Source organism: Macaca fascicularis, chromosome 1 (assembly GCF_037993035.2).
Source record: "Macaca fascicularis isolate 582-1 chromosome 1, T2T-MFA8v1.1".
NCBI classification, from domain to species: Eukaryota; Metazoa; Chordata; class Mammalia; order Primates; family Cercopithecidae; genus Macaca; species Macaca fascicularis.
In genome coordinates, this window is record NC_088375.1 from 156410444 (window position 1) to 156416080 (window position 5637).

Consider the following 5637-nt stretch of genomic DNA (forward strand, 5'->3'; position numbering starts at 1 on the left):
GCCCCACTTAGTAAACCCAGTGCTTAGCATAGTGCCTGACACATGGAAGTTTCCCAATCAATGTTTTTTTAATGAATAACCTGGCTTCTTGGCTATAGCCCTGGATTTTGCTTTTTAAGCCGGCTTCTAACCACACTTTCTTCTCCTAAGATTGGGGAACACTTTTGCTTAAACACTGGCCTTGGCTTCCCGTAGCAGCCCACGCCAGCCATAAAGTCTTCTGAAATAAGGTAGTGTGACATTCTGCTGTGCCTCCTGGCCACAGCCGGTCTTGTATTCCACACAGTAACCCTTTCCTCTTTCCCAAGTGAGAAATAAGTACATGTCCTTGGACATAAAGGAAAAGGTAAAAGAACACAGAAGAATCAGTGCAGATCTATTTCTTCTATTTGAAATATAATTCTAAGAAATGCTATCTGATCTGCCAAAGACTACACACACAGTCCAGCACCTGCCAAGTGGTAGGCACTGTGCTGTGTTTACGTACATCGTCTCTCTTGATCCTGCCAACCCTAGGAGAAAGAGATTATTGTCTCCATTTTATAGATGAAAAAATTAAGATTCAAAATATATATAACTAAACAAATATGATATAGCTAAGTAAATAGAGGAGTTGAAATTCATACCCAGGTCTGCCTAACTCCAATGCCAATGCTGTTTCCACTATACCATTCACCATACTACATGGTCCTCAAATTAGGCTCTACCACATATACCTAAAGAATACACTTGAAAGAATGAAAAACATATCTTCAAAACACTAGATAGCAAGACTAAGAAAAAAGTAAGCCTTGGAAAATGAGGGGAAAAAAATCCTTTGACCAAAGGAATTTGATGACAGTTAAGACAGCCATAGCAACGCAAAATATTCTGGTTGAATGATGGTGCAAGTTCTGGTTGAATGATGGTGCAAGTTTTTAATGAATCATAAATTCAAAATAATTAGGAACATCAGACAGGCCTTCATAAATAAAAATCTCTGGTGTATTTTTAAAATACATATAACACTATTGAATCAAAGAGAATCCTACACAAAGACTATGCTTTCAGGGATCATTTCTATAGTTCATTTGAGAATGCTACACAACCAAGAGTTAATTATAAAATTGTAACATTTTTCCCACCTACTTTTTTCAAGCACACAAGCTGTCCTGCATTCGTTTCTGTGAATATTAAATAACCCAGTCCAAAGGTGACTAGCATGCAAATAACTGTGCAACACAAAATGTTCTCCTACAATCAGATAGCTGAACAAGATTAATCAGAGAAAGCATTTTGACTTCAGATAATCTTTGAATACTTACCTACAGAAAGTATTTAACTATTTTCCTTGATCAAATGACAGATAGTAATACAAACAAAATTTACATGAGGGGGAAAATTATGTTTGAGAAAGAGTCGGATTTTTAATATATAAATCTGTGCTTCTTAATCTAGCTTCAAGCTACCTATGACTTGCTTCTTCTCCCCAACTTCCCTCCCCAACCACCTGACTACCTTGATTTATTGCAAGCCACTAAAAAAAAAAAAAAAAAAAAAAAGGCCACTCATTCCAACATTCCAGCTGCAGTGACCTTATTTTGGTTCCTCAAATGTGCCCGTTTTTTCTCAGGTCAAACCCTTCACTGCATCTGCCTCAGTCTCCCCAGCACATCCCCTGCTCAGCTGTCTCCTCATCCATCCAGTCCCAACCTAAGAGTGTTATTTCCTTAGAGAGGCCTTCCCTGACCACTAATGCCAGGCCCATCTCCCTTGCTATGCTCTCCTGCTGGACCCTTTCCTTTGCCTTCGAAGCACTGGCCACTCTTTACAAAGATATATCCCATATGAATTTGTTTGCTTAACTCACTTCCACACTAGCCCCATGAGGCTAGTAAGTACCTTGCTATTTTGTTCATCACGGTTTATGCAAGATCTAGCACAGTATCTAGCAGTTAGTAGAGCTCAAAAATATCTGCTAAATGAACCGAAATACACAATGTCCCCCTATCCGTTACCAAGTCAGTCCTCCATCAAACTCAATTTTTTGATAAGAAAATGTTTAACATAGAGAAACAGAGATGTACACCACTGTTGGAAGGCTGGGGATCAAAGGTCAGGAATGCCACTCCTGGACAACTCCAAATTCAAGGATTCCAGGGACATCTGCAACAACAAAATAGGCAAACCTCAGGAAGTTGATAGAGCTGTGTGAGAGCTATTCTACAGCCCTGGGTACAATGCTACTTCTTTATTTTCTCTATTTAAACATGCTTTTTCTCAAGGATAGAAATTTAAGAATTTTTTTAAAGAGTTATTTTAAAAATAAAATCGAACTAATAAAGATATTATAAGACAGCAGAAGTTTCTAACATAAGTATGTTCAGAGCCTTGTAGAACTTCAGAAGAAGAAGTAATAGTGTCCCGTAAGAGGAACAGTATCACACTAATAGAAGAGGTGATATTTGTGCTCAACCTTGAAGTATGAATTACAACACAACAGAGAAAAGAAAAAAGACATTCCAGATAGAGGAGACAGTACATGCGAAGACTCAGAGACATTCCCTCATATAGGGCTCCATCAGGGAAGCAGAATCTGTATGACGGGTATGGAATAAGAGATTTGTTGTAGAAATTAAACCTAACAGTTGTTGGAGAAGCTAGGAATGTAAAAGTCTGGAAGGGGAAGAATGGAGGATCAGGGAAAAGTCACTGATCAGAGAAAACGAAAATGGAAGCTGATGGAAAAAGCAATGGAAGGTGGTTGTCTCTGTGTCTAGTGGTTGGTCTAAAGTCACTGTGGGTCATCAGGTGTGCAAGATTTAAGAAAAAAAAAATAAAAAGGACAGGCCGCGCGCGGTCGCTCACGCCTGTAATCCCAGCACTTTGGGAGGCCGAGGCGGGTGGATCGCGAGATCAGGAGATTGAGACCATCCTGGCTAACACAGTGAAACCCCGTCTCTATTAAAAATACAAAAAAATTAGCCGGACTTGGTGGCCGGCGTCTGCAGTCTTAGCTACTCAGGAGGCTGAGGCAGGAGAATGGCGTGAACCCAGGAGGCGGAGCTTGCAGTGAGCCGAGACCATGCCACTGCACTGCAGCCTGGGCGACAGATGACAAACCTTAAGGTACAAAGACAAAGAAGACCTTTAAAAACAAGTTGGAACATACGAAGACAAAGCGGAACCAGCATCTGTCTCTAACTAACAGTGCAGGTACCGTGTGGAAGAAACTGGTATTCTTCACCACAAAACACAGTTATTCCTGGCCCAGGGCTCAGAGAAGTTGAAAGAGTGGCAAGAGCTGGAGGAGCTGTGGGTCCAGCGGTTGTCCCACACCTTCCAGGTGAGCCGGCCCTGGGCCCTGCTTTGCCCTGCTGAGCATGATGCCTGCTGCTTTGCTTCCATCTCCTAAATCCTGCACAAATGTCTCTCGGAACCAACTCTAATGCAGAACCATACAGAAGTTAATTCTGAGGTTCATAGTTACAGTTCAGCTAAATTGGCATAGTACAAAACCCTACATACTTGGAAGACTGTTCAGGAACAGCACATAGCTCCTTTTGTTGGAACGTGAGGAGTAAGTTGGGAGAAGGTAGAAGAGGAGGAATATTAACCTATAAAGAAGGTCGGTAAGATCCAAACTCTAAGATCCCTATTTTTTCCAAAAGGGTTTTAATAGTTGTGGCTGAGTAGTAATAAAGCACAGTGGCAGGCCAGCTAGATGCTCACGAGTCTCATCACCTCTTCTTGAAAACATGAAAAGACTGTATTTCCTGATGTATAGATTGTGAAGATTTTCTCCCACTCTGTGGGTTGTCTGTTTACTCTGCTGACTGTTCCAGTGGGGGTGTGTGTTCGGGAGAGGAGGGTCTCCCTTTCCCACATCCACAGTTGGGCACTCACAGTTTTGGGGGTTGTCCTGGGTCCTGCAGGATCAGTCCACTTCCTACAGAGGGTCTGTGGCTCCTCTCGGAATAGCTATTTGTTCTTGCAGTCAATCTGGAGCTAAAATTCACAGTGTGGGCCACCTCCCACTACTCCGTCCAGAGCTGCAATCTAGTCCTGCCTCCCAACTGCCATGATCTTGGGTCTTGCATCTTTACGAAACTTACCTACTATGTGCCTTTTAATTGGGGCATTTAGCCCATTTACATTCAAAGTTAATATTGATATATCTGGATTTCTTTCTGTCATCAAGTTGTTAGCTGGTTGTTATGCAGACTTGTTTGTGTGATTGCATTATAGTGTCACTGGTCTATGTATTTAAGTGTGTTTTTGTAATGGCCGGTAATGGTCTTTCCTTTCCGTGTTTAGCACTCCCTTCAGAACCTCATACAAGGCAGGTCTGGTGGTAACAAAATCCATTGGCCTTTGCTTGTCTGAAAAGGATTTTATTTCTCCTTCACTTATGAAGCTTAGTTTGGCTGGATATAAAATTCTGGGTTGGAAATTCTTTTCTTTAAGAATGCCATATATAGGCCCCTGTTCTCTTCTGGCCTGCAGGGTTTCTACTGAAGGGTCCACTATTAGCCTGATGGGGTTCCCTTAACATTTTAAACATTTTCTCTTTAACATTTTTCTTTCATTTCTACATTGAAGGATCTGATGGCTATGTTTCTTGGGGATGGTCTTCTTGTATAGTACTTCACCAGAGTCCTCTGCATTTCCTGAATTTGAATGTTGGCCTCACTAGCAAAGTTGGGGAAGTTTTCATGGATGATATCCTGAAACATGTTTTCCAAGTTGCTTGCTTTCTCTCCCTGTCTTTCAGGCATACCAGTGAGTCATAGATTTGGATAATCCCAAATTTCTCAGAGATTTTTTCAGTCTTATTTAGAATGAACAAATAAAAATGAACAAATAAAATGAACAAATAAAAATGAACAAGTAAAAATGAAAAAAATGAACTTTTTTTTTTCTTGTCTGAGTTATTTCAGAGAGCAGGTCTTTAAGCTCTGAGATTCTTTCCTCAGCTTGGTCAATTTTATTAATAGTTGCAATTGCATTCTGAAATTCTTGAAGTGAGTTTTTCAATTCTATCTGCTCAGTTTGGTTCTCTCTTAAAACGGCCATTTCATCTTTCATCTCCTGTATCATTTTATTGTGTCTCTTAAGGATTCTTGGATTGGGTTTGGACTTTCTCCTGCATTTTGATGATCTTCATTCCTGTCTGTATTCTCAATTCTATTTCTGCCATTTCAGCCATTTCAGCCTGGTTATGAACCATTGTTGGGGAACTCATGTGGTTGTTTGGAGTAAGAAGACACTCTGGCTTTTTGAGTTGCCAGAGTTCTTGCACCGGTTCTTTATCATCTGTGTGGGCTGCTGTTTCTTCCATCTTTGAAGTTGCCATCGTTTGGATGGGTTTGTGGGTTTTTTGCTTTTATCTTCTTCATTTCTAGTAGATATTTGAGGGCATAGCTCAGCACTCCTGGGCTGCATGCTCTAACCTTGGGGAGCTGGTATCAGGCCCCTGGCATTGTTCTCTGCCCCCTCAAGGCTGGGAGGGAACCTGTTTCGCTGGAGAGGCTGAGGTGTTCCTGGACTGCTGGTCACAACACTCCAAAGCACTTTTTTGGATGGTAGCGTCTCATGCTAGCAGCAACAGCAATGAAACAAGGTGCATGCTTGTCAGCTGGGGCAGGGCACTGATGG